General features: G+C 42.5%; 1 long non-coding RNA gene across 2 annotated transcripts; it reads right to left on the reverse strand.

Moving 5' to 3' along the window:
* Nucleotides 1–7480: 7480 nt before the first annotated feature.
* LOC129644887 (uncharacterized) lies at nucleotides 7481–16357 on the reverse strand. 2 transcript variants are annotated; one of them, XR_008711035.1, is made up of 4 exons: nucleotides 16062–16357; nucleotides 15361–15497; nucleotides 9341–9407; nucleotides 7481–8634 (listed from the first exon to the last, which is right to left on the reverse strand). It is a non-coding gene; the product is annotated as an uncharacterized LOC129644887 (long non-coding RNA). The 2 variants fall into 2 exon arrangements; XR_008711034.1 differs by lacking the exons at nucleotides 15361–15497; nucleotides 16062–16357 and adding exons at nucleotides 12099–12203; nucleotides 13709–13781.
* Between the last annotated feature and the right edge of the window lie 9726 nt (nucleotides 16358–26083).

Genomic DNA, 26083 nt, shown 5'->3' on the forward strand with positions numbered 1-26083 from the left:
CTCAATTCTAATTCCTCTTAAGAAGCCTCTGTCTCTTTTCAGTGAATTACTGGAGAGACCTCTCAGACCATTCCTGCAACCAATACCTACTGGGTGCCAGGCAGTGAGATTTACAAGTGGGCTAGGCATGCCTACTCTTCTGAGAGGCCTACACTCTAAGGGGCAGATGAGGGGGATGAAGAAGTGAGCAAATAAAAATTATATAAAGAATCTGCAATGTATTCAAAAGTGGTCAGCAGCCCAAGTTCCATGAGTCAGAGCTATGTTTTGGTTTGTTACACTGGATTCTCAGTGCCTAGAATTAGGCCTGGCATGTTCTCAATAAATATCGATCAAATGAATAAATGAGTGAGTGAATAAATAAGTGTCTGGTAGCTTCTGATCTAAAACCATAATAAGGTTCTTCTGAGCTTCAGTTTAATACTTGATTCACTGTAATCTGGTGATCTTTAGGTCTATAAGGTCCCCTGGAAAGTTTGTCTTGGCAGATGGATATTAACCAGTTGAAGACAGGCAAATGGCATCTACCACTTTCTATGACAATGCTGTCCGTCCCATGTGGCTGGTTCCTTGTCCACATGTTGAATCAACAGGAGTCTGACGTGTTGAGTGAACTTGGGCAAGTCACTTAACCTCTTAAACTTCCGTTTCTTTTCTGTGAAAGAAAGAGAGCACCCCATTCTGGTTCACATCAGTTAGTAAATAATTTCATTCCAAGAAAGAGCTTGACCTTGTTGAGAAAGGAACCAAATGGAAGGCAGGCTTTTTTCCTAAAGCAACTTGATCTTATCAGAGTATTCAGACTCAAAGGTTAGCCTCCGGGAGCTGCTGACATTAGAGGGGTATTTGAATCTGTGAACTTTTGGCTTAAAAGTAAGAGTTCAACTCTCCTCTGATTCTCTCTGGTGTTGCAATGTTGGCCAAAGGTGGCTGCTGTACTGTGCGTACAACCGGAAACCCCAAATTGGGTTTGCATCTCTCTGACCGAGCGAGGTGCCTTCCCCAGCCTCACCTCCAGATGTTCCATGGGGGTTTGAGGTGTGGAGGAGGAGTTAACGGAGCTTGGTGTCTCTCTTACTGAGGTGAGGCTGTGCACCCGCATGCACAAGAGAAAGCTGGGGGTGGGGGTGTCCCAGCCTGCTTCTGTAAATGGGTGCCACGGACAGCCACAGGGTGCTGTAGCCTGAAGGAAAAAATGCTTCTGTAATCATGAGCTAAAGGTTTCCCCCACCTTCCCTCTGAGAAAGTTTGGAGGCTATTTTTTTTCAGCAAGCTGCCAAGCTTTTGCCCACATCAATATTATTTCAATGACTTTTACAAACTCGCCCGCCTGCTTTTTAATAAGCAGGTCTTTGCATTGATGGTACATGTGCAAGGTCTGACCTTTTCATAGGAAAAAACATTCATAACCGAAGCCTATATATAGAAGCTGAAGACGGGAGCAGATAAAGATGTAGGTCATATGACTTTTTGTGTGTGTGAAGCATAATGCAAGAGGGACCCAGCAGACAATTCAAAACTCATGAAATACTGCCACTGGCTTAAGCCTTCCTAATATTTATCAAAGGCTTTCAATAATGACTTTGTTTTCAACTGGGAGTGTAATGCCACCTTCTATCCCTGAATACAAGACTTTTTTTCTCCACAGAGGAACTTTATTTAAAAATGCCTTTCACTATCTGGTTAACCCTTAACAATTCTTGTTCAAGGAAAGAACAGTGACCACAAAAATGTATCTAGTGAACAAATATTTCACATAACATGATTGGTAATCCAAATACCTAATTTGTGTCAGAGGAAGACATTTCCCCAGGCTCATGATTAGCTAAGTGAGCAGAAACCAAATTCCTCAGCATTCAAGACTAACGTGATTGAGAGGTTGTTTGCCTTTCCAACAGTCTCTCCAGCACCCCTTTTTATACACCTTGTTCCGCCAAACCTTCTACTCCTCCCTCTCCATGTTCCTTCATCCTTGCTTTTGCTCCCTTTCTTCTCCTTTCTTGGCACCTTCCTTCCGGGACACCTCTGTATGTACAGGTCTGTTCTAACAGCTATGGCTCAACTGCAGTTGCCTCCAAGAATTCTTCCTTCTCTCCCTTCCCAAGCTCTTTGTTCTTTTATGATCTGCTCAGTACTTGCTGTGGATTATGCTTCCAGTATATCCCATTCTTTTAGGCTATAAATTCTTTGAGAGCAGGGTAAGAGTCATGTTTGAGGTATTCTGAACCCCCTTAGCATGTAACTCTGAAGTTCGTGTACCACCGATAGTACTCGTAAAACACATTCCTGCAAAATGTTTATTGAGCGCATGAATTTGGCGTGGTGCGCTGCTGGTGATTTGTGGGGTGTTTACACAGAGCTACTGTGCTAAGCATTATCTCGTTTGAACGTCACGTATAAACCCACGAAGCTACTGGTAGTCTGTCACCATCCACAGCTGAAAAAACTAAAGCTCAAAGGAGTTTTAAACCTCACCCAACATCGCATAGCTGGCAGAATGGTAGACCAGGATTCAAACTCAGACCTGTTTGGCCCAGAGGTTTGCTAACTTGCTCCAGATTACAAGAGTTGATTATTAAATGATCAGCAATTTGGCAACGTGGTTGAAAGCACAGTTCTGATTAAAAATTAAATCACATAAACGTATAAATAAAAACATTAAATAAACATTAAAAACAATGGTAGAAAATACTCAAAACTCATCACTTCCTATTTATTTTATGAAATGTTGTTATCATATATGTTCTTGAGGTTGTTAATATTGCTTTTATCCATATGTTAGAATGATTACCTACTGCTGTGCATCTCTTTCAAATGACACATTCAACAATGTTGCACTGGTAGCTTGAGAGTGGTCTAAGTGGGAACATCTCTACCAAGGATATTGGAAAACACAACAAATGGGACTTGCCCCTTACCACTCCCATCCCACTTAAAGCCAGTTGTTACACATTTACAAACACAACAGTGGTCTGGCCCCAAAGTGAGACAAACACTCAGTAAGTAATATGCTTTAGATCCAATACTCATACAGATTCTTTTGTTTCTAGACTTAACTTTCACTCAGTAGGGCCTAACTTTGAACCATCACAGATAAACTGCTTTCTGGTGTTAGAAAATTGACACTTATATGGCTCCTTTCGGAGAAGGCAATGGCACCCCACTCCAGTACTCTTGCCTGGAAAATCCCATGGACGGAGGAGCCTTGTAGGCTGCAGTCCATGGGGTCGCTAGGAGTCGGACATGACTGAGCGACTTCACTTTATTTTTTCACTTTCATGCATTGGAGAAGGAAATGGCAACCCACTCCAGTGTTCTTGCCTGGAGAATCCCAGGGATGGGGGAGCCTGGTGGACTGCTGTCTCTGGGGTCACACAGAGTCGGACACGACTGAAGCGACTTAGCAGCAGCATGGCTCCCTTAGGCCTCAGAATTGGAATAAAAGTAACTCTTAGTAGTTATTTTTTTGCCTATATCCATATATCCTAAACCACTAACATAAATTTAATTATGCCCTTCATCACATCCTCTACCCAGGAACACATGATGAATCTCATAAACTAAAGTGGGAATTCTAAAATATGGATATAAATTTATTTCCCCAAATTTACATGAATATAATAACCTATTGCTTGATCTACATAGTCTTAGAAGCTAGATTTCACATACAGTTTCCATACTATATATTTTATGTACGATTCCCACGAAATTAGATCTGACCTTTGAACCACAGGTTGTGGGATGGGAACTAATTCCTTAACTCTGGAGCACTTATGTTAGCATTGCTGAACCTCAGTTTCCTCATCCATACAACAAGGAATTTGATTTAGATGTCCTTACAGATCCTTCTGGTTCTAAATTTCTAAACGACACTACACATCACTTCTCTTCTCTAGGGCTCAGTTTGTGCATCTGTAACCAACAGTTTTCATTCCAATCCCAAAGAAAGACAATGCCAAAGAATGCTCAAACTACCGCACAATTGCACTCATCTCACATGCTAGTAAAGTAATGCTCAAAATTCTCCAAGCCAGGCTTCAGCAATACGTGAACTGTGAACTTCCAGATGTTCAAGCTGGTTTTAGAAAAGGCAGAGCAACCAGAGATCAAATTGCCAACATCCGCTGGATCATGGAAAAAGCAAGAGAGTTCCAGAAAAACATCTATTTCTGCTTTATTGACTATGCCAAAGTCTTTGACTGTGTGGATCACAATAAACTGTGGAAAATTCTGAAAGAGATGGGAATACCAGACCACCTGACCTGCCTCTTGAGAAACCTGTATGCAGGTCAGAAAGCAACAGTTAGAACTGGACATGGAACAACAGACTGGTTCCAAATAGGAAAAGGAGTCCGTCAAGGCTGTATATTGTCACCCTGCTTATTTAACTTATATGCAGAGTACATCATGAGAAATGCTGGGCTGGAAGAAGCACACGCTGGAGTCAAGATTGCCGGGAGAAATATCAATAACCTCAGATATGCAGATGACACCACTCTTATGGCAGAAAGTAAAGAGGAACTAAAAAGCCTCTTGATGAAAGTGAAAGTGGAGAGTGAAAAAGTTGGCTTAAGGCTCAACATTTAGAAGACGAAGATCATGGTATCTGGTCCCATCACTTCATGGGAAATAGATGGGGAAACAGTGGAAACAGTGTCAAACTTTGTTTTTTAGGTTTCCAAATCACTGCAGCCATGAAATTAAAAGAGGCTTACTCCTTGGAAGAAAAATTATGACCAACCTAGATAGCATATTGAAAAGCAGAGACATTACTTTGCCAACAAAGGTCCATCTAGTCAAGGCTATAGTTTTTCCAGTGGTCATGTATGGATGCGAGAGTTGGACTGTGAAGAAAGCTGAGAGCCGAAGAATTGATGCTTTTGAACTGTGGTGTTGGAGAAGACTCTTTTGAGTCCCTTGTACAGCAAGGAGATCCAACCAGTCCATTCTGAAGATCAGTCCTGGGATTTCTTTGGAAGGAATGATGCTAAAGCTGAAACTCCAGTACTTTGGCCACCTCATGCAAAGAGCTGACTCATTGGAAAAGACTCTGATGCTGGGAGGGATTGGGGGGCAGGAGGAGAAGGGGACGACAGAGGATGAGATGGCTGGATGGCATCACTGATTCGATGGATGTGAGTCTGGGTGAACTCTGGGAGTTGGTGATGGACAGGGAGGCCTGGCGTGCTGCGATTCCTGGGGTCGCAAAGAGTCAGACACGACTGAGCGACTGAACTGAACTGAACTGAACTGAACCAACAGGGGGTTGAAATGGATAGTTCCTAATGCCCTTTGCAGCTCCATCAGCTTGTGGATCCACATGAAAAGTCCTGTCTTCCACCTCATGTGTCATGCCTACTGGATACCATCATGCCTTACTTAGCCCTAGGAAAATGCCAGGTCACCTGCTGAACACCCAGAACTCGAGTGTGCCAAGAGAAGACTCAGAGATGGAGCTGCTTTTCTCGCTGGGAGCTCTAACTGCCACAGGACCAGGCTGCCATAGCCCTCAAAACAAAGGGAAATGTGTAGGCGGAGGGAGCGCCTCTGTTGTTTTCTTTTAGACGGTCTAGAAGTGAGGGTGAAATATCTGTACAAGGGTTTTGATTTGACACTCCAGCTGGGTCTGCAGTGAGGAGGGTGGGGGTGAGGGAGGCGCAAGACGTAAGACGGGTGACACTTTCTGCTGTACTGGGGAGACGGGGGTGACGGTGAAAAGGGAGAACTGGGGTGATGCTCAGGGTGAGCAGAGCACTCAGCCAGCATGTCTCAGTCTCTGCCCTTACTTGCTGACCCTGAACCTACAGTTCATTTGTATCTCTATGGAAAATCAAAAACTGTTCTTAACCCCTCATCTACATCTCCATCCTCATCCTCCCCCACAAAACCCGTATGCTTTTCAGGTTATAAGCACTTTGACATGTAAAATCTCTTCTGACCCACAAGACAATTCAATGAAATAGGTATCATTGCCTGGACTCTTCAGAGGAAGAGTCGGAGGTTCAGAAAGAGAACTGAAGTTGTTTAAGATCACCTAGGTTGTAGGGCTGAGACTGGAACAGAGTCCATTCTTTGAACTTCAAGTCCATATGTTTCCAGCTCCCAAATGGCTGCAAGGGTTGGAGTAAATGCAATCCTTGAAGTCAAGACTGTTAGTTGAAACCACATGTCTCCAAGTGGCTGCTTTCCTGAGGACTCCCAGAACCACACTCAGGAAAGGAGGAGTCGATCCATTCATGACCTCAGTGAATCCTTGAAGTGGAGGGCACTCTGCACATCCCCTGCCCAGACTCTTCAAATTTCACATGGGGGCAGTGCAGCCCTCAGAGACATGTGCATGTTCAAAGTCAGGTAGCGAGCGATGGACGAGGCTAAGATTTCACCTGCTGGTCATTGCCATCTGCTCAGGCACTGCTCTCTTTTGATGGCTTTTTAGCTACCAGCAGCATTACAAGATCATGGCTACTCTAAAAGCCTCCACCATCACTGTGAAGTAAAGTAACATTTTCTTCCAGCAGGGACATGGGCAGAAGAACCATGGATGGAGGGAGGCCAACATACTCCGATCTCAGCTGTCATTTTGAATTTGATCTCCTCTGTGCCAGAAATCAGATTTATTGCTGGTGAGAATGGTGACTCATGCTCTTTTGACGCCAACCAACTAATTTATCCTGCTGTGGTTTGGTAGGTACAAATGTTTAGTATGTGATCAAAAATAGAGACCCACCCTCTCCCACCATGCAGGCCCTTAAGATTAGTCTTGCCCAAGCCTGAGGATGTCCTTGAACTCCAATCAAACTTTTACCTCAAATGTAATCTGTTTTATTCTAGGAATCACTGAAACTTGTAACCCAGTTATGAAGGATAGCAAACTGTATCAATAAAAGGGAAGAGTCTCATCTAAGAGTTCCCTGTCTTGAGTGTATTCTCTTTTTTATTATTATTAAATTGATTTGGTACCTTTGGCAGCTCATTTCCTCTCTCTGAGCCACATTATCCCTATCTGCTAAACGAGAGGGTTAAAGTGGGTGACTTTGGGGGATTATCTATTTTAAGGAGCTCCTTCGTTATAAGATCACACTTTTATCAGAGGCATCTCATTACATCTCAGTTTTCCTATATGGTCTTGAGATGCTTTGGAGGTGAGGTTTAACCTGTGTTCTAGATGGGATTCTGCTCTATTTCTAAAAGGAAAAGGAAAGCTAATAAGAATGGTATCAATTTAACCTATAAAAAGTTAACTTCAGGATGAGCAATGAAGGTGTATACGACAAACTTCAGAACTTGACATGACTTAAGCTTTTTCACTCTCATTACAGTATTTCTTTTAAAATCTACTTTTCAGGCCAGATAGACAGGGCCCCCACCATAACCATCCAAGAGGTGAAGATGAATTCAGAGGAAACCTCTACAGGGATTAAAAACAAATAACATGTTTTATTTTAATAGTCACAGATCATTGTCTCAAGATTTAGCCAGCTTTGGTCCTGAAGAGCTGTCTGTATCAATTTTTCTAACATGATTGTGCAAACTCAGGTCTGAAACTTGGGTTTCTTCATTCACTTTTTCAACTAGTATCTCCTAAAATGCCTATGCAGTGCCAGGCACTTTTGCCATGGCTGTGGTAAAACAAGGATAATTTTAATACTACCCTGATCATAAGGACTTTAGGATCTTCCCAGAGATGATTTAACAGGCACACAGATTACTGTAGCTTAAGGCAGTGGCTTCAATGCCATGAGAAAGCTGGAGGTAGTTGAGAGGAGAGAGATTCCATCTCACTGAAAGCTCCTCCCACAGGAAGTGGCCTCTCCAGTCTTGATGGTTGTCAGGCAAGATTTTAATTCATTGTGATTAAGCCAGTGATTGGGAGCCTACTTCTCTGTGATTATTTTTTTTTTTCATCTGTAGAATGTGATAAGAATAGTATCAACCTCATTGACTTGTGAGTAATATGTGATTTCACGTGTATTAAAGCTCTTAGAAAATTTCCTGGAACATTGTAAGTGCTCAAAACGTTCATCATGATTTGTATTCTTAGCATCAGAGTAAAATTACCCCAAAGTTTCTTGCAGTCTCAAGAGAGAGATCCATGGAGGGAAGACCCATGCTTATAGACGTCTTTGTGTGTTACAGTGAAACCTACTCAGGTCTTCACAGGTGTCCAGTCTGTGTAGCTCAGAAGGGTGCCATCACTTTTTCCCTCTCCCTTAAACTCATCCTTCTGTCTCTTAAACACATCATGCGTTTGCACACACACACACACACACACACACACATGCACAACTGTTTCTGTCTGTAGAAGTTGGACTGTTTATCAAAAGCCCCAGATGTAGGAGTGTTTCAAATAATTTTTGGAAACTGAAATGATTTCAGAGATAATAAGCATCAAGACTGTGGGTGTAAAATAAAAACAATAGGTGAGTTCATAGTGAAATCTCTACATTGAGGAGAGATGGGTTTTCCTTTTTGCTGTCTTTTTTCCCAAAAGCATCATCATTTATGTGGTTTGAAAGTGATCTTTCCTCTGGAAATTAGACATCGTGATACACAACACAAAGACGTAGCTGATTAATTGTATGAACATCTCAATCTCTTGTGAGCGCAGCTTCGTCCTCCTTCAGGCATGGCAGCCTACAAGAATGAATTTGCTTTGAGTCATATATTTTACATAAACCAAAGAGGTTACCCCTAAGATGAACTGTCTGGCTTACTCTTCCCTACCCCCACTGCGTCCCACACACCATCGCAGGAAGGTATTAGCAGTTTCAAAACTTGAACTTTCTCTCAAGCATTTCTTTACTTGAACCAATCAGGATTTCTACATTAAAAAAATTATTGTCACAGTGCCGTGTGTAATGAATGACTATGGGCATGTTGTTCTTTCAGATGTAAAACTAATGAGACAGTAGTTCTCATTTACCATCAGTGTGGCAAATACTGGGGAGAGGTACTGCTGTCCTGGATATTCAGCAGTGTTTTTTAAAAGTCTCTCTGGTCACATTGCGAACAGAGACAAGCAGTTGCAAGAGGCTGACCAGGATGGGGGGTATTGAAGTTCGTCTAGTTTACCCCGCATCTCTTCTATTTTACAGATGGAGAGATCGAGGGCCAGAAAGAGAAAGCGACTTGTAGAAGGTCGCAGAGGGGTTAGAACCCAGAACTTTTGAATCGCAGTCCAGGATTCTAACAATAGAACAGAAGATTAGCACTAGCCCACAACCACAGTGCTCTCATAAAGTGTAATGACATGGTACAATAATATCTGACATGAATGGTTGTTATGGGGGTAAATGAGATAACAAATGTGAAATATTCATGTAAAATCTTAGAGTGCTACCTAGGTGGTTGATAAAGAGTGCAGAACATCTATACAAGTCCAGGGAGAGATGAGGATTATCTTCTTCCTGCAAATAAAACAGAAGTAGTCCCAGGGTCATTTTAAATGTGTTTGTCTGATGCCTTCTTTTAGCCTGAAGTTTCCTTCGCATAGTTCAGCATGAGGGAGTTTCATGTCGTTCTAGACGAAAGATAATTTGTCTGTCTCTCATATAACTAGCAATCTCTAACCAAGCACAAATGTGGCTGAGGTCAAAAGCAGAAACACTACCCTAAACTTGAAAATGGCATTTGCAGACTTAAGCCTAGAGCAGGAATTCTTCACTCAAAGTGGGGGCTCCTCAGTCAAACAGGTAAATAGTACCTTTGGCACCACAAAGACTTCTTCTAGAGCGAGGAAGATGGGAAGAGACGGCAGAAGGTTACTTCACAAGAAGTTGGGCTCGAGAATAGAAGTCCTTGATGTCCATGGGACTTTTCTGATAGGGATTTAACACAAGCTGAGTCACCTGTGAGATTGGCAGCAACACCTTGGATGCTTGCAGAAGCATGATCAGAATTGTTTGGCGCTGGTCACAGGAGGAAGTTCCCATGAGACAGAGTGTGGCTTAGAACTTTCGGACAATCTAAAAACTGTTAACATAGAGCCAGACTGCCTCTGAGATGAGAGCACATAATCTTAGAAGCCATTCTACAGGGGCTGTGGAAGGGATGCTGAAAAGAGGCTGCAGACCAGACAAAGCCCCCTGTACTATGCCACCCTCTAAGAGTCTCTCTGAAAGTCTAGAATTCCTTTTTTTCCATAGAGGGAGGATGCTGAAAGAGCCACGGGAGTTTGAATGGCAATGGACAGGATGGAAAATCTTTAAGCGGCCTCACCTTTCTTCTCCCATAAAAAGAGAGTGATGAGATCCTGCTCTCAGGGAAATGAAAGGGCAGTAACTTTCCAAAGCAATCAAAGATGTTGCCTCTAGTCCTATATTCAGGCCACATGTGGAAGTGCTTGCTTTCAGATGGATTGTGGGTTTTTGTTTTGTTTTTTTTTTTTCCAGCTCAAAGTCTTCTGTGGCTGAAATGATGTGATCCAGACTGTACAGTGAAGTTGCTCTATGCTAGGTGGTACCTGGCTTGGAGGGTCGCCTTCCATGGCTTAGCAAATACAGTACTGAGGTCGGGTGCAACAGGAGGTGGTAGTGGTACTGGGGTGTTGTAAGATTTTTCTTGGAATCTGTGATGCTGCTTTAAAAGACCAATGGGATCATCAGAGAATGTCCTGCTGTTTATCACAATGGGATCCATAGCACACTGATTCTATGAGATCCGTGTTCTAGGGCCAACTTAGAGGAATGTTGCACATTCCATAGTCCCCCCATGTAGGTTTGCATGTAAAGGCTCTGAGAAGGGCCAGAGCAAAGCAACCTGTTTCATTTTGAATAATCCTTCTTTTTTCTCTAACTTATTTGACCATGATAACCATTTTTACTTAACACTTCAGTCATCCTGGGTTCTTATGCTCCATAGAAAATCCTTTGGGTAACATTTTTGGTTGATTCCATGGATTCAGACACAAGGACCCACAGAATGTTAGCATTGAAAGCAACACAGGATTCAATGCCTTCTTCTACTTTTTAAATAAAGAAAGCAGAGACTTAGAAGTTCATACCAAAGTAATGAACAACAGCCATTAATCCTGACCTATAAGAACCTAAAATTCTAAAATGTCAACAAATGACTGTATAACATTAAGTCATGGATTGTGATGTAATATTATATTATATATAAGGTTAAATGGGAGTTCCAAGAATACAGGAGTTGGAATGAATAGAACTGGTTTCTAATCTGAGGTATCTGCTTTTTTCATTCTTATGGCATGGACCCATCACTTTTATTAGCACTGGGTACTCCTGTCTAAATTGGGGAAGATAAACCTTGTCTGGCTAATTTCACAAGTTCTGGTGAGAATGAAGATAGAAAAAGGATGTGAAAGTGGTTTATAAATTGAAAGGTACTGTGTAAATGGTAGAGATCCTTTTTCTCCCTAACAGGTTGATGTATCAGTTGACATTGGGAGGCATTGCCATTGTATACATTTTCCATCGATTTCCTGTTTCTTGAAGTTTGCTTGTATCTCTCCATACACTCCATCTTCTAACTGCTTTCCCAGGTTAGTGGGATGACCTCTGTGTGGATGCTCTCAGCAAAGTCACAAAGTCAGTTGCCCCCCTGGAATGAGACATGTAACCTAGGACCTTAACTCACACCCAGTCAAGCTGACTTGCAAGGGAAAGCCGAAAGCTATGGGCAGGGACAAACCCTCATAAACACCTGTGAAGGACACAAAGGCCTCTGAATTCTGTGTTGTCAGGACTGAACAAAAGAAAAGGAAGAAACCAACAACATTAGTACCAGGAGAAAAGAGAGTGACAGAGACAGAAAGACTCGGTTCATGAAGCCTGGGTATCTTATCTCTGGAATGTTATTGATAATCTGAGTGTAGTGTGAGATCTTAAGTGAAATGAATTGGTGGTTTCAGTTCCGGATATGGTATGCAAAGAAAAAAAAATTGCTCTTTGAAATTCAGAGCTTCCTCGTCTGGGCTTCAGGAAGCCACACGCCTGAAGCTGAGTCTGGAAACTGACTCATTTCTAGCCCTTTGAGATTAGCCTTTCCAGCCCCCAGACTGTGGGCAGGATCTGAGGCCTATTGGGTCCAGCCAAGCCTGGAGAAGGAGATCAGAAAGAAAAGTGTTGGATACACACCTCTTTTCGGGTGCTCGACCTCCCAGAAGGTTCTAGGCGCAGTGGCCCTTCTGGACAAACTACTCCCAAGGCTCTTCAACTTGCAGTTGGTAGTAGGTGGGTGGCCTAAAGTGGGAGGAAACAAAAATTCAAAAGCAGTAACTACCTAATTTTTAAGGAGACATTAAAGCAGGTTGTCTGGCTGACCCACTTGGTGGACCAACTTGACTGTGAGGTTTTGAGTGTGAAGGATATCATATGTTTCCATACCAACCAGCCCTCGGAAGCAATGAGTCATTTTCCATGACTGCCCCAACAATCTGTGGATCTGGTATTCTATGGGCCACTCACGGACAGGGGAGCCCCAGAGGTATTTAAAATAACTTCTAGGAAGAGAAAAGCATGTTAAAAATCACATTTTCCCATTTTTTCTTTACACTTCAAACATGATTGCCCATGATGTGTCAGTTAAACTGAATCATGGAACCCCAGGCATGACAGGAGGGAACTCAGATTTCCTAGAAGGGTCATTCCAAGCTTGACCCTTTAGACCTTAAATCAGCGGTTTCCAGACTGCCTGCAGACTATCTCAGTGACAGAAATAGCCCCTAAGATGACCTTTATTTCAATCTGATTGACATATTAAAAAAACCTGAACAATGTGTTTGAAGATAATGTGAAGAATGCTGGTTTAAATGAGAAGCTAGTGAGAGACAAGATGGTACTGGGGAACGGGGACCAACAAAAGACCTGGCTGAGGGTCAGAAGACCAGAGTTTACCAGCTCCATGACTTCTGGCAATCCACTTAATCTCTCTAAACCTCACTTTTTCATCTATAAAGGGAGAACACTAATTTAAAAATACAGCACATATGTGAAGACATTTGCCCTATAAATGGTAAACGCTGTGCAAAGGTTCATAGTTATTACTACCTATAAGCTTTTAAACATTAATGATGAATCTGTGTTAGGAGTGAAAAGTTTAGACTTCATCATAGAATAAGCATTCGTCTTCTCAATTTCTACATCTGGAAAGCACTCATGAAACACTCTAACTCACATTATTGATTTATTTGCATGGCACTTCCAAAAAAATATCCGAAATAGCTCATATGATATAGAGGTAACAACCTCATTAAAAAAACAGATAAAAGATTAAGACCTGGCCAGGAAAGAAGAGGACAGTGAGGAAGAAGAGAACTCAGAATTATAATAACTTTACTGAAGCATAGACTGTGATTTTTGAGCCTCCCAGCAGCTTAGACAAAGAGGGAACTTGGCAGTATTATGCAGTACTTTTAATCCAGTAAAGGAAGAATAGTTATGTATGGATTGGGAAGGGGGACCAAACTCTTCTTGGCCCTAAAGTCTACACAAAATGTATCATTTACATCTTTATTTAAGCGATTTGAAAAAATAAAACGAACAGGATCTTCAAAAGCACACAGCAAAGATACCGTTCCAGTCTAACCACTAAGAGATATTTCCCTTTGTGAATCAGTGCTTGCCTTCCCAGAACAAACAAACAGCAAGATGATTAATAGAAGAAGCAGGCTGCCTCTAAAAAATAGGGCAGTGAAAATCAGAATGTTTGCCCCTGGCAGGGGCTTGCCACTAACCCAGGTACTCACAGAGGCAGTCACCATTCATTAAGGGGAGTCCAGTCAGCAAGGCAATCTACAAGGTGCCTTGCACAAGGTCACCTGGTGTCTCTGAAACTGACTCTGCATTCTGAGTTCCTTAATATGATTTTTTAGGTCACAGTGTTCTAGGCAAAGCTCCCTATTGATGTACATCTCTCATGCAAGATTTAGATCACCTCTTTTCGGGCAGAGCTCCATGGAAACACCGCCCATGATTTCTGAAGTGGAGACTGATTGGATCCCAGTAATGCCCAGCTAGAGTGGACAGTGAGTCTGCAGTTGACCCATTGCTGGACAGTTGGCAAGCCTGAGACTCCCAGAATATAGTCCTTAGAGGCCACTATTGTTTTGATGCCACAGTAAATTCCTGTTTACCTAAGGTGGCTAGGCAATGGAATATTCTGGGCAATGGAAAATTCTGGTTCATGTTGTTGCCATCTATATCATTTACTGATACTTGGTCTCCAAATACTAAATTGCAACACACTTTGCTAAACACTAAAATCATACACTGGTATGATTTAAGCTTTCTTTGATAATTCACAAGATATTTTAAGATCTATTAGCATTCAATATTATCATTCATTATTACCATTAAGATCATAGCCTGATTTTCTGAGATTCTGGGTGCAAATGCAGAAGGTGTGAGAATCTGGGCTGCTTCTGTCCTAATTCCCCACCAGGCCATAGGAATTGCTGTTGTGGTTTAGTTGAGTCATTTCATCCTGAATATCAGTTTGTTGGTCGGTGAAATGATAAGCATATCAGCACAGTATCTGGTATAAGTTATTGTTTTACCAATTCTTTTTTCCTCGTGAACATCAGGATAAAAGAGAATCTGATTCATTGAATTGGCCAGTTTAGCATCTGAAAAAATTTAATTCATAGTTCATTAGTTCTGGCAGGGACCACAGATATAACAATCTTAATTCCCTGGATTCTCATAAAAGAAAACTGAGGACCCAAGAGGGAGCATGACTCTGCCATAGTCTTTTGGCTGTTAAGGGTTAGACTTGACGTAGAACCCACACATCCTGGGGCTAAAGCTGGGGCTATTCCTATCAGCCTGACTCCTATAACATGCAGAGTTTCTCCACAGCAGGAAATTGAGATGGAGGAGAAATGCCCTCTTTCTGAAGGGAGTCTGGGCACCCACCATTATCAACAGGGTTTGAAGGTCCTCAGTGTCCTCTCTGTATAAAAGCCTGGCCCTGGCTCTCTGACAGTTCACACAGCAAAGGACCAATGAAGTCCCCAGCATCCAGTCAAAATGAAAACTTTTCAAAAATAGCCAAGAACCATACAAGCCCCCGTATCAGCAAGAGTGACCTTATTTAAAAGCTACCGGATGAGTTTAAAATCCTAGCATCTGTCTTTGCACTGCCTGTTTTACAGCTTGATTCATCCCTATTTCTGCCTCTTGGGTACTTTCAAAAGTAAGTTTGCACTCACTTAACTTCCAAATTAACTTATGGTAAAGTCCCTCCCTGTATAGGAAGAGGGAAGAAGGAAATGAATGATTTCAATATTGATTGCATTTTTGAAAGGTAGGACTCAATCCCTTTAAACTGAGCTGCTCTTTGGGTTTAGAAGTGTTTTTTCCACGGTTTCAAATACTGGCTTGTCTCTTTTTCTCTTACCAATCTCTGTGTGCTCTCTCCTGCCTTTGATCCTGGGCCTGGAAATCGGCTGTTTGCACATGAGCGACCAGAGGGCTGAGATCTCTGTTGCCGTCCAGAGTGAAGGAGGAAATGTCACAGGAGACCAGTCCTAGGATCTGAGAGCCCCAATTCCTGTTGTTACAGTGGTCAGGAAAGTACTTGTGACATCTGGCCTTCTGTATCCCCTCTTTTTAGCTCCAGGAGACTTATTTCCAGAGCTGTATGTGTGTGTGTGTGTGTATCCTGATATTCCCTGTAAAAGTATTGTGTTGATGATAAGTAGTAATTGATTACATACTCTCCCAGGAATGGATTACAGAGGTTGTGTAGGGAAGAGCAAGGCTCTCCATACTGTCCCACTCAGGGTCCTCTCTGGTCCCCACTGCCTCCAGGATGCATTCTAAACCTTGGGAACTGACACTCAAAGGTAGGAACAGAACCTGGCAAAAACTGGCACTGGGTAAATATTGTTTATGCATGTGTCTAAGACATGGCTGGCTCCTCAGCCCCACCTCTTCCTGTGTAGTGAAGCCCCCTCTTCCTTCTCTTAGACACCTCTGCTGTAGCCAAGCTCACTGCCCACCTTCCTCCACTGCCCTGACTCCGATCCCTCCATGCTTTGTTTGAGCACCCTTCCTGACGGACATGGTTGATTGATGCCCTTTCTGTCTGTTACTTACATCTCCTCCTTTGAAGTATTCCTTCCTTTTCTGATCTTCATCCATACGAACTTCCTTTCCTCTCGGCTTCCCAAAGAACTTACCTCTCTCATCTTAAGTACACCACTGGTCTCCCTCACTCAAGTATAAACTTCTTGAAGGCAGGACCCATGTCATCCCTCCCTGCCTTCTCCAGTGATCCTGGCCAAAGGCTAAGCATGTGGTTGCCACCCAAACAGGTTCTCTGGCTTGAACTGAATCTCTGGTCACCTTCTCTTCTAGCCTGATAGGGAGGGTAATATGTGTCCTCACTCTTTTCTCCTGCATCAGAAGCTGAGTTAGGAATTATTTCTATCCTCATCTCTGACCTAAATCTACTCAAGTCTGCCCTGACAATGGTACCCACAGATGATGGGGTAAGCAAAAATAGCCCCCGGATCTGAGTAACATAGCGGCCCATGCTCACTTCTCCAGGCCCTTGCTCAGCCCTGGAAATTTACAGGCATGTTTAGCTGTGCTATTGCTGAGCCAGCTTGAAACCTGTTCTGCTTGAGGCTTCTTCGCCTCAGCAGGTACGTCAAGGTGTGATGAGTGTTGCCAACTGGGACAGGAGGGCACCCAGCCCATGCTCAGGCTTTATTTATCCCAGTACAGCAGGGCTCCATGGGCTTTACGATCCTTAATCATGAACCTGGGAGCCCTTTGTGTTCTCTCAAGCAGTCAAGCCAAGAAGGCTTTCTGATTTCATTGACAAAAACCAGGCGTGATTTATGAACTCTCAGAACCTGGAACATTAGAGGTGGATGTAACCTTTAGAATCGCCCAGTCTGATTCTTCATTTCACAGATGACAAACCAAATCAGAATTGTCTTGCTTTTAAAATGAGGAGTGGGGGTAGCTTGTATTTATCCATTTAGTAATCCTTTCATCCACCTACCCACCCTTCCATCCAATGATCTATCTACAAACCCATTTGCTAAGTAGCCACTAGTACCAGGTGCCCAGCCCTACTAGGTTCTGGATAGAAAAGCACAACTAAGACATGGCCCCTGCTTGCCACACACACACACACACACACAAATAATAAAAAACCTATTTGATATGTTATAATACAACTGTGAACAAAATGTGTTATGAGCACGTGGAAGGCAGTGACTAATTGGCTCTGCATGGAAGAATGAGAGAAGACTTTTGAGAAGAGACATTCAAACAAAACCTTAAAGGAAGGGAAAGAGTTTCATAAAGCAGGAGGGAGGACGGAGATCACAGAGTGAGGGCAATCTGTGCCAGTGCCCACCTCAAAGGAGTGGGCAGTGTGCCAGGAGGACGGTGAGCATCTCAGGGCTCTGGAAGAGCTGTGTGGGGAGTAGGGGGTGGGATGGAATTGGCCTGTGGAGAAACTGATGCGGAACCTCGGGTGGAGATCTTAGTAGCTGTGCCTACTATTGGAGCTTGATTTTAGACATTTTACTAAGACTTCTTTGGCCACAGTAAAGAGAGAGAGACTTTTGCTGAGGGAACAATTGTAATGGCCCTAGAACAATGAAGGCAGATGGTGGGATTTCAAACATATAAATTAGATCGTGCCACCTCCTTGTTTACAGCCCTCTATACTCCATTGCAGTTGTTTAGTCTCTCAGTCACACGCAACTCTTTTGCGACCCCATGGACTGTAGCCCACCAGGCTCCTCTGTCCATGGCATAGTATTTCCCAGGCAAGAATGTTGGAGTGGGTGGAAATTTCCTTCTCCAGAGGATCTTCCCAATCCAGGGATCAAACCCACATCTCTTGTGTCTCCTACATTGACAGGCAGATTCTTCATCACTGAGCCACCAGGGGAGTTCTCTATACTCCGTGTGCTGTGTGCTGTGCTCAGTCACTCAGTTGTGTCTGACTCTTTGTGACCCCTGGGGACTGTAGCCTGCTAGGCTGCTCTTTCCTTTGGGATTCTCCAGGCAAGAATATTGGAGTGTGTTGCCATGTCCTCCTCCAGGGGATCTTCCCAACCCAGGGATAGAACCCAGGTGTCCCACGTTGCAGGTACATTCTTTACCATCTGAACCACCAGCGAAGCCCAAGAATACTGGAGTGGGTAGCCTATCCCTTCGCCAGAGAATCTTCCTGACCCAGGAATTGAACTGAGGTCTCCTGCATTGCAGGTGGATTCTTTACCAGCTGAGCTACCCAGGAAGCCCCTTCTAAACTCCATACCTCTCTACTAACCTATCTTCATCACAGATTCTTGTGTGTTTTTTTTTTATAGTACTTACTACTGTATTAAATCATCTTATTTAATTGTTTGCATGTGAATTGTCTGTCTCCGATCCTAAAATAAAAGCACCACCAGATCCAGAGCTATGTGTGTCTTACCACTATGTCTCCAGGCTTAGCACAGCACCTGGGACATAACAGGTGCCCACAAAGTGTTTACAGAGTGATTAATGAGACCTTGACCTCAGGAAATGGTAATGAGGACAGAGAGGAGATGGCCTTTAAAGACAGAAAAACAGATCTCCCGTTGCAGATTCATTATGTGCTTACTGAGTGAATGCTAGGTGATAGTCATCAGACAGAGGATGAAGTTATGCTCTTGCCTGACTGACGGTACTACCCACATCTGAGAATTTTTATGACAGGCAACCCTATCTTTCCTCTTGTCCTCTTTGCTCCAAGTGTTTCCACAACTTATCAGTCTCTGGAATGTAACCATCTAGGGATCCTCTCCTTGGGCTTCTGTTCTAGACCAGGCTCAGCCACTAAACTTGTGGGATAGACTAGCTACTTTTTCAGCATTTCAGTTTTTTTAACTATAAAACAAGAGTGCTAGACCAGCACCTGTAATGCTTTTTAATTTATATGCAATGATTCTCAAGTTTCCTTAGTTTGGGCAAGAGTTCCTCTCTATTCTTTTTTTTTCTTTTTGAATATATGAACAATGATGATATACAAAATCTCATAAAACAAAATACCTCTTTTATATTCCTCTGCTGTCCCTTTCCATTTCTAGCCATAAGTATTTTTGCAGTCATAATCAGAGCACATGTACAATTTTGCATTCCCCTCTTATCCTTGAACGTTATTTGTTATATGCCTTTCATGTTGTCACAAAGTCCTCCCATTTATCATTTTAATTGCTACATAATTTTCCACAGAGTTAATATATCATAAATTATTTAAGCATTCCCAAACTGTGGGGAATTTGGGTTCGTTCCAGGTTTTGATATTATAAAGGACTTTTAACATACAGTTTTTCTTTTCTTTTTGGGAGTTATTTTCCTTGGGATAGATCCCTCAGAGTGGGATTATTAGATGAGTTTTATGGCTCTTGAAAAGTATTGCCAAATGGCTCTCCAAAAGGATTGTTTCAATTTGTAGTCAATTTGTGTTCCATGCACGAGTGTGCCAGTTTCACAGAAACCTTGCCAGCATGTTTTCAAAAATCAATTTCCTTTATTTTTTTTTCAAGTTGAACTTGTATGAAATGGGGCTTCCAATACAGCTTGATTGTTGCTGTGTTGGAACCATTGTCAGTCAGACTAAAGTTATAAGTGCTTGGCAAGTAGAAGCACTCAAAACCAGCATTGCTATGGAAAGAGGGATCTTAGGAGGGCCATGCATGCTTGTCCTACCTCAAACTCAATTTTTTTCTATCATGGTCTCCAGTTAAGCTCACTGCAGATACATACTCCTTACCTTAGAGGTTTCCTCCAACCAAAGTGCCACCAAATATCCTATTCCAAGGTGGCCAAGGCTCCTTAGACTTAGAAGTCGTGGGTCAAGCTCCATCCCTTGCTGATTTTCTCTTCCCTTCAATTTTCTGCCAGGAGATAGCCCTCATTAGAGATGGGACACTGACTTCTTTCCCCTGAAAAATGCTGTTTCTAGTAATCTGAAGTCATTCTCCATAGCTTCTCATTTCTCATCTTTCCCAAGATAGCCCATTGACTATTGGAAGATGGTAAATTAGTTCCCCAGTGGTATTTTCTTCTTCAAATTGGATATTTTGTTTTAAATCTATCCCTTATCCCATTCATATTTTCATAGTCCTATTTGCTCTCGTCTGAGTTCCAGTTTGTAAAGTTGTCCCTTTAAGTGTTGGGACTTTTAATTAATTAAAATTTACTGAATACCTGCTGAGTGACAAGCAAGATATGAAGATGAATAAGCCCTAGTTTCTGGCCTCAGTATGCTCAGAGTCCAGTGGATCAGAGAGGAATCCAACTGTCTAAGATTTTGGTCTTAGAGAACTCTAAGGCAGCACTGAAACTCTTAGAAAGACATCCCAAAGTCTGAATTTCTGAGCTTCTGACCGTGAGAAGAGTTCTAGGAAGAGTAGAAGATGCCCACCAATCAAACAGAGCTGATTCAGGGCCACATCAAGGATGGAAGCTAACACACTGAGGCAGATGCATGATTGAGGCTGCGGGCTATTTAAGGAGTTGGTACAAGTGTAAGAAAAGCTAGTTTCTTAGGGATGAAGAAAGGGAACCTACCATTAACCAACAAGAAGAGGACTGGAGAAAAGTCTGATTCTGGTCATCCATTGTTGGGTGACTTATGTCCTTCAACTTCGCTGGAAGTCAGTTTCTTCATGTATAGTAATGAGTAGGGTTGGATTATTTATTTTATCTGTAGATGTCTCTTCCAACTCTGATAATTTATGATCCACAGAACAGCAAATCCTAATTTGTCTGATCCTTTCAATGACTCCTCAAATCTTCCCTCACCCATTCCAGAAAAGCACAGAAAATGAGATGACCTCTTTGGTTACCAGACAGATGTTGGCAAGCCACTTGGGGTTCCATGGCCTCTGTAGCTACTGTGGTGATCATGCCCAGCTGCAGCTAAAATCTGTTGCTGGCAAGATTTGTACCCTGTTTGCTGAGCCTGGACTCTAGCTGCTGCCTCTTACTTCCTCTCGTTAAGGCAAAGCACCATCTTATTTTGTTTTGTTTTCCCTGCATGTTTTGAGTTTGCTGCTTCCCAGCTCTTGTTATTAGAACAGACATAATTAATAACTCCTGGCACATGGAGCAGCCAGATTGGACAATCTGCCTTTTGCTTTCTTGAACTGTCTTCTTCTGAACAATCTGCAAGCCCAAATTTATAGCCTGGACCCCAAAGAATCAGGAACTCACCACATTGCCAGCTTGAAAAAATAAAATTTTCTTTGTAGTTCATAGTGGAAGTTTTATTCAGTTAAGAACTGAAAGTGACATGTGGTCTCATCCTTTCTTAAACCTCTCCTGAAAATATGATTCTGTGGACTTCTTCGGTCAGCATTCTAGAATTTTCCTTTTGGGATCATCAGGAGTTTGTTCCTAAGGTCTAATCCACTCAATTTCTGTGGCAGCCCAGACCCATTACCTTTAAAGAAAGTGTTAGTCGCTCAGCTGTGCCTCTGCGATCCCATGGACTGTAGCCTGCCAAACTCCTCTGTTTACGGAATTCTCCAGGTGAGAATACTAGAGTGGGTAGCCATTCCCTTCTCCAGAGGATCTTCCTGACCCAGGGATCGAACCCAGGTCTCCTGCATTGCAGGCAGATTCTTTATCATCTGAGCCACCAGGGAATCCCATTTCTTTAGTAGAGACTAAAAACAGAGTAGCCATTCTTATTTTACTTTTTATTGTGATTGGAAAAAAATTATTAAATACCTTGTCAGAGTCCTCTATTTGCCATCACAGTTCGTTGGCCTTTTCCACTGCAGGAAACATTCCAAAACATCAGGCATATCCAATCCTGCCATTTGGTCTTTGGTTAATTTGTCCACGTTTGTTTAAATTAATAGAACCTGAAATGGACAGATGCAATCATTTAATAATATTTATTGAGCTACTACTTTTATCTTGGTGGTGTGGAAGACACAAATTTGAATAAAATAAGATTTCTGCTCTCCAGTAGCTTACAGTTTATAATCATAGTAATTATAATGCAGGGCTGAGCTATACTGACTTATAGCAGTGGCATAAATTTGTTTGCTCTGTAGGATCTCCTGGGGAGCTTATGAAACTATTGAGGACTGTATCCTAGCCCCAAAGAAGTTCTGATTTAACTTATTCTGGAGTATATCACAGGCCTTAAGAGTTTAAAAAAATTCTCAGATTCTAATGTTCAAGCCACTTTGGGGGCCACTAATATATTTGAAGGTCTCAGCTACATATACACATGACATTTTAATAGAGAAATTGAGAAAGACTTTACATGATAGTTTAGTACAAATTTGTATTGGGGATTCAGTTTGTCGGTGAAGATCAACTTGCTGGGTCGTAGGTGATGCAGACTAGAAGTTGAACCTCAGCTCTGTCTGTTTGTGGCTGTATGTCCCTGGGTGAGTTGCCCTTTCTGAAGGACAGTCATGGGCATCCTACATGAAGGAATGTAGGGTGCATGAAGGAAATAGTGGGAGGGAAGGTGGCAGGTGGGAAATGTAAGTTTTCTTTAGGAGGGGATTTGTAGGAGGGCAGGCCCAGAGGAGACACAAAGAAAGTGGTGAATGGGACACGTTATAGAGAAGACACTTTTCTTATTGTCTAAAACATCTCTCCTCTCCATCCAATCCACCCACTCAAATCAAAGCCAATTCAGTTGAGTTCTTGTTAGTCTCTCCAATAGAATTTTATACCAACAGAACACAAATCTATGGCTAAAGCTTCAGACCAGAGTCATGTCTGAGCAACCAATTCTCATGAACAGAATATATATGTAGCTCCTTCATCAGCTGCTTCCCATTTCTCTCTCTTCCTATTACTAAGACTCTGGCATTCCATTGAAAATAAACACAATGAGAGAAAGAAATTGTATCAAATATATAACAGAACAGGTTTCTCAGGTGACACAGTGGTAAATAATCTACCTGCCAAGGCAGGAGACACAAGAGATGTAGGTTTGATCCCTGAGTCAGGAAGTAAGAGTAGGAAATGGCAATCTTCTCCAGTATTCTTGTTCGGAAAATTCCGTGGACAGAGGAGCCTGGCAGACTATGGTCCTTCAGGTCACAAAGGGTCAGACACGACTGACTATGCATGCACACACATGGACAGAATTAGAAACTGAGACTGAAGAAAAGGCTGAGGTCAAAATACCTCTACTCTGAATAAATCCAGATCTGCCCGAGTTAGCATTAATTGCTTTTCATGAGTCCATTGTAAGATTTATTTGAGTAACAAGTGGTTATTACACTGAGAATGTTGGTTCCTAGGTTCTGTCTTGAAGCCCATGACAGGGTTAACAGGAAACAAACCTACCTCTATAAGTGAAGAAATAGTTTTGTTAGAGCAGACTGATGAATTCCAATAAGAATGTCACATAAGTTGCAAATTCATGGAGGAGAAAGCTGTAGACATTTTGTAGAACAGAATCAAGTCATAAAATACAGGGGCTACAAAGGCCTTTGGAGTTCCTTTCATCCATCCTTCAATATGTGCAAATGAGGAGATGGGGTCTTGGAGTGGTAATGGGATTTGTACAGGATCACACAGTGAAATAACTGCTGGGCAACAGAGGGGGTGAGGTGCTGTCTCCTTGTGCTCATTTGCCATAAGATAAACAATCTCTTTGGTTTTTCAATCAGGAAGAACTGGTCTTTTCTGGAATTACAGCTTACCTTACAACCACTGAAACTTGTCATATCCCTATATTGTGACCACAGGATTTTGTGTCATTTTGTAAATCAACCTGATTTCTTGAGTCCAGTTTGTTACTCCAGCACCATTACTTTGTCCAGTTCCTTTGTCTTTTTTTTTTTTTGGGGCCATTTTTTAAAAATGTTAATTTTACTTTGGTATAGGGCTTCCCACGTAGCTCAGTGGGTAAAGAATCTGCCTGCAATGCAGGAGACCTGGGTTTGATTCCTAAGTGGGGAAGATCCCCTGGAGAAGAAAATGGCAACCCACTCCATTATTCTTGCCTGGAGAATCCCATGGACAGAAGAGCCTGGCAAGCTACAGTCCATGGGGTCGCAAGAGTTGGACACTACTTAGCACTATCTTTCTTTCTTTACTTTGATATATTAGAAGCATCAATGCAAACTGTCTTAATTCCTTGGTAGAGTAAAAAGATAAATGATGTACATACTATTATTATCTTTGTTTTACATGAGGAAACTGAGATTCATAGAATTGAAGAAATTGCGGCTTCCCTAGCTCATTAGTAAAGAATCTGGCTGCCAGTTTGGGAGACACGGGTTCAATCCCTGGTCCAGGAAGATCCCACATGTTGCAGAGCAACTAAGCCCATGCATCACGACTATTGAAGCCCACACAGCCTAGAGCCCGTGTTCCACAACAACAGAAGCCACAGCAATAAGAAGTCTGTTGGAGAAGGCAATGGCACCCCACGCTAGTACTCTTGTCTGGAAAATCCCATGGACAGAGGAGCCTGGTAGGCTGCAGTCCATGAGGTCGATAAGAGTCGGACACGACTGAGCGACTTCACTTTCACTTTTCACTTTTATGCGTTGGAGAAGGAAATGGCAACCCACTCCAGTGTTCTTGCCTGGAGAATCCCAGGGACAGGGGGGCCTGGTGGGCTGCCGTCTATGGGGTCTCACAGAGTCGGACACGACTGAAGCGACTTAGCAGCAGCAGCAGCACATAGCAACTAGAAAGTAGCCCCTACTCGCTACAACTAGAGAAAAAGCCCATGTGGCAACGAAGACCTAGTACAGCCAAAAATAGATAAATAATATTTTAAAAAAAGAATTGAAGACATTGCTTGAATCTCATAACTGGCAACTGGGAGGGAAGAGGTTAAATCCAGGTCTGACTGATCCCACCCCTCATACTCCTTCCCTACCCTCGGTGACTCTGGAGATATTTATTGCCCGGGAGTGGGAAAGCTGCCCAAGGTCTGCTGAATGGCCCGAGTGTGCTGCTTTCCCACAGTGCTTTGCTGCTTTATTCTTTAGAAGTGCCTAATTTTTTCACTCAGCAAAACCTCAAATCTTACTCCAAACAACTGGCTTCCAAAGAATTGGCTATTTTCCCTGTTTTAAATGTTGGGGAGAGAAACTCAACTAGCTATTTTTCTTTTTAACTCCAGGACTTTATGAAAACAAAAGTAATCATATTACGATGTCAAAAATAAATTTTAAATGTGCAAATGTTGGGGAAGACACCTCCTGTCTGGGAGAATCGAAAGGAATTTAAAGAGACTCCCATGTGTTCTTTGTGTGAAATGCAGTGGCCACAGTTCAGATTAAGATGTTAACAGGACATTAATAAGAATAAGCTGGGGGATAAACACAGGATTGTGAAATAGGTCCCTAAAGTCACGTAAGTGAGAAGGACAGTATGTGATCGGGACTCTGCGCTGTCCTGTCCCTATTATCAGGGCTGACCCCACAGAGACAGATTCCTCCCTGGTATTGCTGCTACTGAGTCAACTGCAGTACCTTATCAGCTCCCAGCTCTGAGCCAGGTTTTTCAGCTGAGCAGAGGCACTAGTTTGTGTCCTTAAGAGCTCCTGGGTGGTTGATGAATTTGGTGACAATGAGCAAAACTTATGCCCAAGAAACTATTAGAATTCATCTTAATGGGCAGGTTAAGTTTCAGGGCTGAATGAAGTGATGCTGGACTATGGTAAAGTCTTATAGTGGACATCGTGGTAAAGTCAATGTGGACGACAGTCAAGTCTTACACTGATAGAGTTTGCAGAAACCTCAAAGGTAATAGTCTATACCTTCATTTTATATAAGAAGTTTCCAGGGAGGCTAAGAGAGGAAGGCTTGACCCAGGGCCATTGCAGTTAATTCATTGTCATAATTATGGCTGCTTGTTAGGTAACAGATTTTGTGCCACACATTTGACATATTCAACCTGTTATCCAATTCATGACACTGTGATGAGGTAGTTGTCATTCCCATTTGGAGATGAGAAAACTAAAGCATCAAGTTGGGAATTGTTTGCCTGAGATCACACAGCTAGTAAGCTATATAGGAGAGATTTGAATACCAGCATGACTGACTGTGGGGCTTCCCTGGTGGCTCAGTGGTAAAGAATCCACCTGCCAATGCAGGAGCGTAGGAGATGCAGGTTCGATC

Source organism: Bubalus kerabau, chromosome 2 (genome assembly GCF_029407905.1).
Source record: "Bubalus kerabau isolate K-KA32 ecotype Philippines breed swamp buffalo chromosome 2, PCC_UOA_SB_1v2, whole genome shotgun sequence".
In the NCBI taxonomy this organism is placed as follows: Eukaryota; Metazoa; Chordata; class Mammalia; order Artiodactyla; family Bovidae; genus Bubalus; species Bubalus kerabau.